Here is a 14,090-nt window from a genome sequence, read left to right as displayed (position 1 = left end):
ATGGTGAAAAAGGTAATATATTCCGTTCAAAACTGGAAAGAAGCTTTCTAAGAAACTGCTCTGTGTTCTGTTAATTCATCTCACAGAGTTACATCTTTCCCTTCAAGAAGCCTTTCGCTAAGGCTGTTCTTGTGGAATTGGCAAAGTGATATTTGGAAGCCCATAGAGTGCTATGGTAAAAAAGGAAATATCTTCCGATCAAAACTGGAAAGAAGCTTTCTGAAAATCTGCTCTGTGTTCTGTTAATTCATCTCACAGAGTTACATCTTTCCCTTCAAGAAGCCTTTCGCTAAGGCTGTTCTTGTGGAATTGGCAAAGGGATATTTGGAAGCCCATAGAGGGCTATGGTGAAAAAGGAAATATCTTCCGATGAAAAATGGAAAGAAGCTTTCTGAGAAACTGCTCTGGGTTCTGTTAATTCATCTCACAGAGTTACATATTTCCCTTCAAGAAGCCTTTCCCTAAGGTGTTCTTTTGGAAATGGCAAAGGGATATTTGGGAGCCCATAGAGGGCTATGGTGAAAAAGGAATTATCTCCCGTTCAAAACTGGAAAGAAGCTCTCTGAGAAACTGCTCTGTGTTCTGTTAATTCATCTCACAGAGTTACATCTTTCCCTACAAGAAGCCTTTCGCTAAGGCTGTTCTTGTGTAATTGGCAAAGGGATATTTGGAAGCCCATAGAGGGCTATGGTGAAAAAGGAAATATCTTCCGATAAAAAATGGAAAGAAGCTTTCAGAGAAACTGCTCTGGGTTCTGTTAATTCATCTCACAGAGTTACATCTTTCCCTTCAAGAAGCATTTCCCTAAGGCTGTTCTTGTGGAATTGGCAAGGGATATTTGGAAGCCCATAGAGGGCTATGGTGAAAAAGGAAATATCTTCCGATGAAAAATGGAAAGAAGCTTTCTGAGAAACTGCTCTGGGTTCTGTTAATTCATCTCACAGAGTTACATATTTCCCTTCAAGAAGCCTTTCCCTAAGGTGTTCTTTTGGATATGTCAAAGGGATATTTGGGAGCCCATAGAGGGCTATGGTGAAAAAGGAATTATCTCCCGTTCAAAACTGGAAAGAAGCTCTCTGAGAAACAGCTCTCTGTTCTGTTAATTCATCTCACAGGGTTACATCTTTCCCTTCAATTAGCCTTTCGCTAAGGCTGTTCTTGTGGAATTGGCAAAGGGATATTTGGAAGCCCAAAGAGGGCTATGGTGAAAAAGGAAATATCTTCCGTTCACAACGGGAAAGAAGCTTTCTGAGAAACTGCTTTGTGTTCTGTTAATTCATCTCACAGAGTTACATCTTTCCCTTCAAGAATCATTTCGCTAAGGCTGTTCTTGTGGAATTGGCAAGGGATATTTGGAAGCCAATAGAGGGCTATGGTGAAAAAGGTAATATCTTCCGATGAAAAATGGAAAGAAGCTTTCTGGGAAACTGCTCTGTGTTCTGTTAATTCAAGTCACAGAGTTACATCTTTCCCTTCAAGAAGCCTTTCGCTAAGGCTGTTCTTGTGGAATTGGAAAAGGGATATTTGGAAGCCCATAGAGGGCTATGGTGAAAAAGGAATTACCTCCCGTTCAAAAGTGGAAAGAAGCTCTCTGAGAAACTACTCTGTGTTCTGTTAATTCATCTCACAGATTTACATCTTTCCCTTCAAGAAGCCTTTCGCTAAGGCTGTTCTTGTGGAATTTGCAAAGGGATATTTGGAAGCCCATTGAGGGCTTCGGTGAAAAAGGAAATATCTTCCGTTCAAAACTGGAAAGAAGCTTTCTGACAAACTGCTCTGTGCTCTGTTAATTCATCCCACAGATTTACATCTTTCCCTTCATGACGCCTTTCGCTAAGGATGTTCTTGTGGAATTGGCAAAGGGACATTTGGAAGCCCATAGAGGGCTATGGTGAAAAAGGAAATATCTTCCGTTCAAAACTGGAAAGAAGTTTCTGAGAAACTGCTCTGTGTTCTGTTAATTCATCTCAAGAGGGCTATGGTGAAAAAGGAAATAGCTTCCGTGCAAAACTGGAAAGAAGCTTTCTGAGAAACTGCTCTGTGTTCTGTTAATTCATCTCACAGAGATACATCTTTCCCTTCAAGAAGCCTTTCGCTAAGTCTGTTCTTGTGGAATTGGGAAAGGGATATTTGGAAGCCCATAGAGTGCTATGGTGAAAAAGGAAATATCTTCCGTTCAAAACTGGAAAGAAGCTTTCTGAGAAACTACTCTGTGTTCTGTTAATTCATCTCACAGAGTTACATCTTTCCCTTCAAGAAGCCTTTCGCTAAGGCTGTTCTTGTGGAATTGGCAAAGTGATATTTTGAAGCCCATAGATGGCTATGGCGAGAAACGTAATATCTTCCGTTCAAAACTGGAAAGAAGCTCTCTGAGAAACTGCTCTGTGTTCTGTTAATTCCTCTCACAGAGTTACATCTTTCCATTCAAGAAGCCTTTCGCTAAGGCTGTCCTTGTGGAATTGGCAAAGGGATATTTGGAAGCCCATAGAGGGCTATGGTGAAAAAGGAAATATCTTCCGTTCAAAACTGGAAAGAAGCTTTCTGAGAAACTGCTCTGTGTTCTGTTAATTCATCTCAAGAGGGCTATGGTGAAAAAGGAAATAGCTTCCGGGCAAAACTGGAAAGAAGCTTTCTGAGAAACTGCTCTGTGTTCTGTTAATTCATCTCACAGAGTTACATCTTTCCCTTGAAGAAGCCTTTCGCTAAGTCTGTTCTTGTGGAATTGGCAAAGGGATATTTGGAAGCCCATAGAGTGCTATGGTGAAAAAGGAAATATCTTCCGTTCAAAACTGGAAAGAAGCTTTCTGAGAAACTGCTCTGTGTTCTGTTAATTCATCTCTCAGGGTTACATCTTTCCCTGCAAGGAGCCTTTCGCTAAGGCTGTTCTTGTGGAAATGGCAAAGGGATATTTGGAAGCCCATAGAGGGCTATGCTGAAAAAGGAAATATCTTCCGTTCAAAACTGGAAAGAAGCTTTCTGAGAAACTACTCTGTGTTCTGTTAATTCATCTCACAGAGTTACATCCTTCCCTTCAAAAGCCTTTCGCTAAGGCTGTTCTTGTGGAATTGGCAAAGGGATATTTGGAAGCCCATAGAGGGCTATGCTGAAAAAGGAAATATCTCCCGTTCAAAACTGGAAAGAAGCTCTCTGAGAAACTGCCCTGTGTTCTGTTAATTCATCTCACAGAGTTACATCTTTCCCTTCAAGAAGCCTTTCGCTAAGGCTGTCCTTGTGGAATTGGCAAAGAGATATTTGGAAGCCCATAGAGGGCTATGGTGAAAACGGAAATATCTTCCGTTCAAAACTGGAAAGAAGCTTTCTGAGAAACTGCTCTGTGTTCTGTTAATTCATCTCACAGAGTTACATCTTTCCCTTCAAGAAGCCGTTCGCTAAGGATGTTCTTGTGGATTGGGCAAAGGGATATTTGGAAGCCCATAGAGGGCTACGGTGAAAAAGGAAATATCTTAAGTTCAAAACTGGAAAGAAGCTTTCTGAGAAACTGTTCTGTGTTCTCTTAATTCATCTCACTGAGTTACATCTTCCCTTTAAGAAGCCTTTCGCTAAGGCTGTTCTTGTGGAATTGGAAAAGGGATATTTAGAAACCCATAGAGGGCTACGGTGAAAAAGGAAATATCTTCCGTTCAAAACTGCAAAGAAGCTTTCTGAGAAACTGCTCTGTGTTCTCTTTATTCATCTCTCAGAGTTACATCTTCCCTTTAAGAAGCCTTTCGCTAAGGCTGTTCTTCTGGAATTGGCAAAGGGATATTTGGAAGCCCATAGAGGGCTATGGTGAAAAAGGAAATATTCTCAGTTCAATTCTGGAAAGAAGCTTTCTGACAAACTGTTCAGTGATCTGTTAGTTCATCTCACAGAGTTACATCTTTCCCTTCAAGAAGCCTTTCGCTAAGGCTGTTCTTGTGGAATTGGCAAAGGGATATTTGGAAGCCCATAGAGGGCTATGGTGAAAAAGGAAATATCATCCGTTCAAAACTGGAAAGAACCTTTCTGAAAAACTGCTCTGCGTTCTGTTAATTCATCTCACAGAGTTACATCTTTACCTTCAAAAAACCTTTCCCTAAGGCTGTTCTTGTGGAATTGGCAAAGGGATATTAGGAAGCCCATAGAGGGCTATGGTGAAAAAGGAAATATCTTCCGTTCAAATCTGGAAAGAAGCTCTCTGAGAAACTGCTCTGTGTTCTGTTAATTCATCTGACAGAGTTACATCTTTCCCTTCAAGAAACCTTTCGCTAAGGCTGTTCTTGTGGAATTGGCAAAGGGATATTTGGAAGCCCATAGAGGGCTATGGTGAAAAAGGAAATATCATACGTTCAAAACTGGAAAGAAGCTTTCTGAGAAATTGCTCTGTGTTCTGTTAATTTATCTCAAAGAGTTACATCTTTCCCTTCAAGAAGCCTTTCGCTAAGTTTGTTCTTGTGGAATAGGCAAAGGGATATTTGGAAGCCCATAGAGGGCTATGGTGAAAAAGGAAATATCTTCCATTGAAAACTGGAAAGAAGCTTTCTTAGAAACTGCTCTGTGTTCTGTTAATTCATCTCACAGAGTTACATCTTTCCCTTCAAGAAGCCTTTCGCTAAGGCTGTTCTTGTGGAATTGGCAAAGGGATATTTGGAAGCCCATAGAGGGCTATGGTGAAAAAGGAAATATCTTCCGTTCAAAACATGAAAGAAGCTTTCTGAGAAACTGCTCTGTGTTCTGTTAATTCATCTCACAGAGTTACATCTTTCCCTTCAAGGAGCCTTTCGCTATGGCTGTTCTTGTGGAATTGGCAAAGGGATATTTGGAAGCCCATAGAGGGCTATGGTGAAAAAGGAAATATCTTCCGTTCAAAACAGGAAAGAAGCTTTCTGAGGAACTACTCTGTGTTCCGTTAATTCATCTCAGAGAGTTTCATCTTTCCCTTCAAGAAGCCTTTCGCTAAGGCTGTTCTTGTGGAATTGGCAAAGTGATATTTGGAAGAACATAGAGTGCTATGGTAAAAAAGGAAATATCTTCCAATCAAAACTGGAAAGAAGCTTTCTGAGAAACTGCTCTGTGTTCTGTTAATTCACCTCACAGAGTTACATCTTTCCCTTCAAGAAGCCTTTCGCTAAGGCTGTTCTTGTGGAATTCGCAAAGGGTATTTGGAAGCCCATAGAGGGCTATGTTGAAAAAGGAAATATCTTCCGATGAAAAATGGAAAGAAGCTTTCTGAGAAACTGCTCTGGGTTCTGTTAATTCATCTCACAGAGTTACATCTTTCCCTTCAAGAAGCCTTTCCCTAAGGCTGTTCTTGTGGAAATGGCAAAGGGATATTTGGGTGCTCATAGAGGGCTATGGTGAAAAAGGAATTATCTCCCGTTCAAAACTGGAAAGAAGCTCTCTGAGAAACTGCTCTGTGTTCTGTTAATTCATCTCACAGAGTTACATCTTTCCCTTCTAGAAGCCTTTCGCTAAGGCTGTTTTTGTGGAATTGGCAAAGGGATATTTGGAAGCCCATAGAGGGCTATGGTGAAAAAGGAAATATCTTCCGATGAAAAATGGAAAGAAGCTTTCTGAGAAACTGCTCTGGGTTCTGTTAATTCATCTCATAGAGTTACATCTTTCCCTTCAAGAAGCCTTTCCCTAAGGCTGTTCTTGTGGAAACGGCAAAGGGATATTTGGGAGCCCATAGAGGGCTATGGTGAAAAAGGAATTATCTCCCGTTCAAAACTGGAAAGAAGCTCTCTGAGAAACTGCTCTGTGTTCTGTTAATTCATCTCACAGGATTACATCTTTCCCTTCAATTAGCCTTTCGCTAAGGCTGTTCTTGTGGAATTGGCAAAGGGATATTTGGAAGCCCAAAGAGGGCTATGGTGAAAAAGGAAATATCTTCCGTTCACAACGGGAAAGAAGCTTTCGGAGAAACTGCTTTGTGTTCTGTTAATTCATCTCACGGAGTTACATCTTCCCTTCAAGAATCATTTCGCTAATGCTGTTCTTGTGGAATTGGCAAGGGATATTTGGAAGCCAATAGAGGGCTATGGTGAAAAAGGAAATAGCTTCCGTGCAAAACTGGAAAGAAGCTTTCTGAGAAACTGCTCTGTGTTCTGTTAATTCATCTCACAGAGTTACATCTTTCCCTTCAAGAAGCCTTTCGCTAAGTCTGTTCTTGTGGAATTGGCAAAGGGATATATGGAAGCCCATAGAGTGCTATGGTGAAAAAGGAAATATCTTCAGTTCAAAACTGGAAAGAAGCTCTCTGAGAAACTGCTCTGTGTTCTGTTAATTCATCTCTCAGGGTTACATCTTTCCCTGCAAGGAGCCTTTCGCTAAGGCTGTTCTTGTGGAATTGGCAAAGTGATATTTTGAAGCCCATAGAGGGCTATGGCGAGAAACGTAATATATTCCGTTCAAAACTGGAAAGAAACTTTCTGAGAAACTGCTCTGTGTTCTGTTAATTTATCTCACAGAGGTACATCTTTCCCTTCTAGAAGCCTTTCGCTAAGGCTGTTCTTGCGGAATTGGCAAAGGGATATTTGGGAGCCCATAGAGGGCTATGGTGAAAAAGGAAATATCTTCCGTTCAAAACTGGAAAGAAGCTTTCTTAGAAACTGCTCTGTGTTCTGTTAATTCATCTCACAGAGTTACATCTTTCCCTTCAGGAAGACTTTCGCTAAGGCTGTTCTTGTGGAATTGGTAAAGGGATATTTGGAAGCCCATTGAGGGCTTCGGTGAAAAAGGAAATATCTTCCGTTCAAAACTGGAAAGAAGCTTTCTGACAAACTGCTCTGTGCTCTGTTAATTCATCCCACAGAGTTACATCTTTCCCTTCATGAAGCCTTTCGCTAAGGCTGTTCTTGTGGAATTGGCAAAGGGATATTTGGAAGCCCATAGAGGGCTATGGTGAAAAAGGAAATACCTTCCGTTCAAAACTGGAAAGAAGCTTTCTGAGAAACTGCTCTGTGTTCTGTTAATTCATCTCAAGAGGGCAATGGTGAAAAAGGTAATATATTCCGTTCAAAACTGGAAAGAAGCTTTCTAAGAAACTGCTCTGTGTTCTGTTAATTCATCTCACAGAGTTACATCTTTCCCTTCAAGAAGCCTTTCGCTAAGGCTGTTCTTGTGGAATTGGCAAAGTGATATTTGGAAGCCCATAGAGTGCTATGGTAAAAAAGGAAATATCTTCCGATCAAAACTGGAAAGAAGCTTTCTGAAAATCTGCTCTGTGTTCTGTTAATTCATCTCACAGAGTTACATCTTTCCCTTCAAGAAGCCTTTCGCTAAGGCTGTTCTTGTGGAATTGGCAAAGGGATATTTGGAAGCCCATAGAGGGCTATGGTGAAAAAGGAAATATCTTCCGATGAAAAATGGAAAGAAGCTTTCTGAGAAACTGCTCTGGGTTCTGTTAATTCATCTCACAGAGTTACATATTTCCCTTCAAGAAGCCTTTCCCTAAGGTGTTCTTTTGGAAATGGCAAAGGGATATTTGGGAGCCCATAGAGGGCTATGGTGAAAAAGGAATTATCTCCCGTTCAAAACTGGAAAGAAGCTCTCTGAGAAACTGCTCTGTGTTCTGTTAATTCATCTCACAGAGTTACATCTTTCCCTACAAGAAGCCTTTCGCTAAGGCTGTTCTTGTGTAATTGGCAAAGGGATATTTGGAAGCCCATAGAGGGCTATGGTGAAAAAGGAAATATCTTCCGATAAAAAATGGAAAGAAGCTTTCAGAGAAACTGCTCTGGGTTCTGTTAATTCATCTCACAGAGTTACATCTTTCCCTTCAAGAAGCATTTCCCTAAGGCTGTTCTTGTGGAATTGGCAAGGGATATTTGGAAGCCCATAGAGGGCTATGGTGAAAAAGGAAATATCTTCCGATGAAAAATGGAAAGAAGCTTTCTGAGAAACTGCTCTGGGTTCTGTTAATTCATCTCACAGAGTTACATATTTCCCTTCAAGAAGCCTTTCCCTAAGGTGTTCTTTTGGATATGTCAAAGGGATATTTGGGAGCCCATAGAGGGCTATGGTGAAAAAGGAATTATCTCCCGTTCAAAACTGGAAAGAAGCTCTCTGAGAAACAGCTCTCTGCTCTGTTAATTCATCTCACAGGGTTACATCTTTCCCTTCAATTAGCCTTTCGCTAAGGCTCTTCTTGTGGAATTGGCAAAGGGATATTTGGAAGCCCAAAGAGGGCTATGGTGAAAAAGGAAATATCTTCCGTTCACAACGGGAAAGAAGCTTTCTGAGAAACTGCTTTGTGTTCTGTTAATTCATCTCACAGAGTTACATCTTTCCCTTCAAGAATCATTTCGCTAAGGCTGTTCTTGTGGAATTGGCAAGGGATATTTGGAAGCCAATAGAGGGCTATGGTGAAAAAGGTAATATCTTCCGATGAAAAATGGAAAGAAGCTTTCTGGGAAACTGCTCTGTGTTCTGTTAATTCAAGTCACAGAGTTACATCTTTCCCTTCAAGAAGCCTTTCGCTAAGGCTGTTCTTGTGGAATTGGAAAAGGGATATTTGGAAGCCCATAGAGGGCTATGGTGAAAAAGGAATTACCTCCCGTTCAAAAGTGGAAAGAAGCTCTCTGAGAAACTACTCTGTGTTCTGTTAATTCATCTCACAGATTTACATCTTTCCCTTCAAGAAGCCTTTCGCTAAGGCTGTTCTTGTGGAATTTGCAAAGGGATATTTGGAAGCCCATTGAGGGCTTCGGTGAAAAAGGAAATATCTTCCGTTCAAAACTGGAAAGAAGCTTTCTGACAAACTGCTCTGTGCTCTGTTAATTCATCCCACAGATTTACATCTTTCCCTTCATGACGCCTTTCGCTAAGGATGTTCTTGTGGAATTGGCAAAGGGACATTTGGAAGCCCATAGAGGGCTATGGTGAAAAAGGAAATATCTTCCGTTCAAAACTGGAAAGAAGTTTCTGAGAAACTGCTCTGTGTTCTGTTAATTCATCTCAAGAGGGCTATGGTGAAAAAGGAAATAGCTTCCGTGCAAAACTGGAAAGAAGCTTTCTGAGAAACTGCTCTGTGTTCTGTTAATTCATCTCACAGAGATACATCTTTCCCTTCAAGAAGCCTTTCGCTAAGTCTGTTCTTGTGGAATTGGGAAAGGGATATTTGGAAGCCCATAGAGTGCTATGGTGAAAAAGGAAATATCTTCCGTTCAAAACTGGAAAGAAGCTTTCTGAGAAACTACTCTGTGTTCTGTTAATTCATCTCACAGAGTTACATCTTTCCCTTCAAGAAGCCTTTCGCTAAGGCTGTTCTTGTGGAATTGGCAAAGTGATATTTTGAAGCCCATAGATGGCTATGGCGAGAAACGTAATATCTTCCGTTCAAAACTGGAAAGAAGCTCTCTGAGAAACTGCTCTGTGTTCTGTTAATTCCTCTCACAGAGTTACATCTTTCCATTCAAGAAGCCTTTCGCTAACGCTGTCCTTGTGGAATTGGCAAAGGGATATTTGGAAGCCCATAGAGGGCTATGGTGAAAAAGGAAATATCTTCCGTTCAAAACTGGAAAGAAGCTTTCTGAGAAACTGCTCTGTGTTCTGTTAATTCATCTCAAGAGGGCTATGGTGAAAAAGGAAATAGCTTCCGGGCAAAACTGGAAAGAAGCTTTCTGAGAAACTGCTCTGTGTTCTGTTAATTCATCTCACAGAGTTACATCTTTCCCTTCAAGAAGCCTTTCGCTAAGTCTGTTCTTGTGGAATTGGCAAAGGGATATTTGGAAGCCCATAGAGTGCTATGGTGAAAAAGGAAATATCTTCCGTTCAAAACTGGAAAGAAGCTTTCTGAGAAACTGCTCTGTGTTCTGTTAATTCATCTCTCAGGGTTACATCTTTCCCTGCAAGGAGCCTTTCGCTAAGGCTGTTCTTGTGGAAATGGCAAAGGGATATTTGGAAGCCCATAGAGGGCTATGCTGAAAAAGGAAATATCTTCCGTTCAAAACTGGAAAGAAGCTTTCTGAGAAACTACTCTGTGTTCTGTTAATTCATCTCACAGAGTTACATCTTTCCCTTCAAAAGCCTTTCGCTAAGGCTGTTCTTGTGGAATTGGCAAAGGGATATTTGGAAGCCCATAGAGGGCTATGCTGAAAAAGGAAATATCTCCCGTTCAAAACTGGAAAGAAGCTCTCTGAGAAACTGCTCTGTGTTCTGTTAATTCATCTCACAGAGTTACATCTTTCCCTTCAAGAAGCCTTTCGCTAAGGCTGTCCTTGTGGAATTGGCAAAGGGATATTTGGAATCCCATAGAGGGCTATGGTGAAAACGGAAATATCTTCCGTTCAAAACTGGAAAGAAGCTTTCTGAGAAACTGCTCTGTGTTCTGTTAATTCATCTCACAGAGTTACATCTTTCCCTTCAAGAAGCCGTTCGCTAAGGATGTTCTTGTGGATTGGGCAAAGGGATATTTGGAAGCCCATAGAGGGCTACGGTGAAAAAGGAAATATCTTAAGTTCAAAACTGGAAAGAAGCTTTCTGAGAAACTGTTCTGTGTTCTCTTAATTCATCTCACTGAGTTACATCTTCCCTTTAAGAAGCCTTTCGCTAAGGCTGTTCTTGTGGAATTGGAAAAGGGATATTTAGAAACCCATAGAGGGCTACGGTGAAAAAGGAAATATCTTCCGTTCAAAACTGGAAAGAAGCTTTCTGAGAAACTGCTCTGTGTTCTCTTTATTCATCTCTCAGAGTTACATCTTCCCTTTAAGAAGCCTTTCGCTAAGGCTGTTCTTCTGGAATTGGCAAAGGGATATTTGGAAGCCCATAGAGGGCTATGGTGAAAAAGGAAATATTCTCAGTTCAATTCTGGAAAGAAGCTTTCTGACAAACTGTTCAGTGATCTGTTAGTTCATCTCACAGAGTTACATCTTTGCCTTCAAGAAGCCTTTCGCTAAGGCTGTTCTTGTGGAATTGGCAAAGGGATATTTGGAAGCCCATAGAGGGCTATGGTGAAAAAGGAAATATCATCCGTTCAAAACTGGAAAGAACCTTTCTGAAAAACTGCTCTGCGTTCTGTTAATTCATCTCACAGAGTTACATCTTTACCTTCAAAAAACCTTTCCCTAAGGCTGTTCTTGTGGAATTGGCAAAGGGATATTTGGAAGCCCATAGAGGGCTATGGTGAAAAAGGAAATATCTTCCGTTCAAATCTGGAAAGAAGCTCTCTGAGAAACTGCTCTGTGTTCTGTTAATTCATCTCACAGAGTTACATCTTTCCCTTCAAGAAACCTTTCGCTAAGGCTGTTCTTGTGGAATTGGCAAAGGGATATTTGGAAGCCCATAGAGGGCTATGGTGAAAAAGGAAATATCATACGTTCAAAACTGGAAAGAAGCTTTCTGAGAAATTGCTCTGTGTTCTGTTAATTTATCTCAAAGAGTTACATCTTTCCCTTCAAGAAGCCTTTCGCTAAGTTTGTTCTTGTGGAATAGGCAAAGGGATATTTGGAATCCCATAGAGGGCTATGGTGAAAAAGGAAATATCTTCCATTGAAAACTGGAAAGAAGCTTTCTTAGAAACTGCTCTGTGTTCTGTTAATTCATCTCACAGAGTTACATCTTTCCCTTGAAGAAGCCTTTCGCTAAGGCTGTTCTTGTGGAATTGGCAAAGGGATATTTGGAAGCCCATAGAGGGCTATGGTGAAAAAGGAAATATCTCCCGTTCAAAACTGGAAAGAAGCTCTCTGAGAAACTGCTCTGTGTTCTGTTAATTCATCTCACAGAGTTACATCTTTCCCTTCAAGAAGCTTTTCGCTAAGGCTGTTCTTGTGGAATTGGCAAAGGGATATTTGGAAGCCCATAGAGGGCTATGGTGAAAAAGGAAATATCATCCGTTCAAAACTGGAAAGAAGCTTTCTGAGAAACTGCTCTGTGTTCTGTTAATTTATCTCAAAGAGTTACATCTTTCCCTTAAAGAAGCCTTTCGCTAAGGCTGTTCTTGTGGAATTGGCAAAGGGATTTTTGGAAGTCCATAGAGGGCTATGGTGAAAAAGGAAATATCTTCCGATGAAAAATGGAAAGAAGCTTTCTGAGAAACTGCTCTGTGTTCTGTTACTTCATCTCACAGAGTTACATCTTTCCCTTCAAGAAGCCTTTCCCTAAGGCTGTTCTTGTGGAAATGGCAAAGGGATATTTGGGAGCCCTTAGAGGGCTATGGTGAAAAAGGAATTATCTCCCGTTCAAAACTGGAAAGAAGCTCTCTGAGAAACTGCTCTGTGTTCTGTTAATTCATCTCACAGAGTTACATCTTTCCCTTCAAGAAGCCTTTCGCTAAGGCTGTTCTTGTGGAATTGGAAAGGAATATTTGGAAGCCAATAGAGGGCTATGGTGAAAAAGGAAATAGCTTCCCTTCAAAACTGGAAAGAAGCTTTCTAAGAAACTGCTCTGTGTTCTGTTAATTCATCTCACAGAGTTACATCTTTCCATTCAAGAAGCCTTTCGCTAAGGCTGTTCTTGTGGAATTGGCAAAGTGATATTTGGAAGCCCGTAGAGTGCTATGGTGAAAAAGGAAATATCTTCCGTTCAAAACTGGAAAGAAGCTTTCTGAGAAACTGCTCTGTGTTCTGTTAATTCATCTTACAGAGTTACATCTTTCCCTTCAAGAAGCCTTTCGCTAAGGCTGTTCTCGTGGAATTGGCAAAGGGATATTTGGAAGCCCATAGAGGGCTATGGTGAAAAAGGAAATATCTTCCGTTCAAAACTGGAAAGAAGCTTTCTGAGAAACTGCTCTGTGTTCTCTTAATTCATCTCACAGAGTTACATCTTCCCTTTAAGAAGCCTTTCGCTAAGGCTGTTCTAGTGGAATTGGAAAAGGGATATTTAGAAGCCCATAGAGGGCTACGGTGAAAAAGGAAATATCTTCCGTTCAAAACTGGGAAGAAGCTTTATGAGAAACTGCTCTGTGTTCAGTTAATTCATCTCACAGAGTTACATCTTTCCCTTCAAGAAGCCTTTCGCTAAGGCTGTTCCTGTGGAATTGGCAAAGGGATATTTGGAAGCCCATAGAGGGCTATGGTGAAAAAGGAAATATCTCCCGTTCAAAACTGGAAAGAAGCTCTCTGAGAAACTGCTCTGTGTTCTGTTAATTCATCTCACAGAGTTACATCTTTCCCTTCAAGAAGCCTTTCGCTAAGGCTGTCCTTGTGGAATTGGCAAAGGGATATTTGGAAGCCCATAGAGGGCTATGGTGAAAAAGGAAATATCTTCCGTTCAAAACTGGAAAGAAGCTTTCTGAGAAACTGCTCTGTGTTCTGTTAATTCATCTCACAGAGTTACATCTTTCCCTTCAAGAAGCCTTTCGCTAAGGATGTTCTTGTGGATTGGGCAAAGGGATATTTGGAAGCCCATAGAGGGCTACGGTGAAAAAGGAAATATCTTAAGTTCAAAACTGGAAAGAAGCTTTCTGAGAAACTGTTCTGTGTTCTCTTAATTCATCTCACTGAGTTACATCTTCCCTTTAAGAAGCCTTTCGCTAAGGCTGTTCTTGTGGAATTGGAAAAGGGATATTTAGAAGCCCATAGAGGGCTACGGTGAAAAAGGAAATATCTTCCGTTCAAAACTGCAAAGAAGCTTTCTGAGAAACTGCTCTGTGTTCTCTTTATTCATCTCACAGAGTTACATCTTCCCTTTAAGAAGCCTTTCGCTAAGGCTCTTCTTCTGGAATTGGCAAAGGGATATTTGGAAGCCCATAGAGGGCTATGGTGAAAAAGGAAATATTCTCCGTTCAATTCTGGAAAGAAGCTTTCTGACAAACTGTTCTGTGATCTGTTAGTTCATCTCACAGAGTTACATCTTTCCCTTCAAGAAGCCATTCGCTAACGCTGTTCTTGTGGAATTTGCAAAGGGATATTTGGAAGCCCATAGAGGGCTATGGTGAAAAAGGAAATATCTTCCGTTCAAAACTGGAAAGAAGCTTTCTAAGAAACTGCTCTGTGTTCTGTTAATTCATCTCACAGAGTTACATCTTTCCCTTCAAGAAGCCTTTCGCTAAGGCTGTTCTTGTGGAATTGGCAAAGTGATATTTGGAAGCCCGTAGAGTGCTATGGTAAAAAAGGAAATATCTTCCGATCAAAACTGGAAAGAAGCTTTCTGAGAAACTGCTCTGTGTTCTG

This window comes from Chlorocebus sabaeus, chromosome 17 (assembly GCF_047675955.1).
Source record: "Chlorocebus sabaeus isolate Y175 chromosome 17, mChlSab1.0.hap1, whole genome shotgun sequence".
Lineage (NCBI taxonomy): Eukaryota > Metazoa > Chordata > Mammalia > Primates > Cercopithecidae > Chlorocebus > Chlorocebus sabaeus.
The sequence above is the reverse complement of the archived record's forward strand: the minus strand, read 5'-3'. Positions refer to the sequence as shown.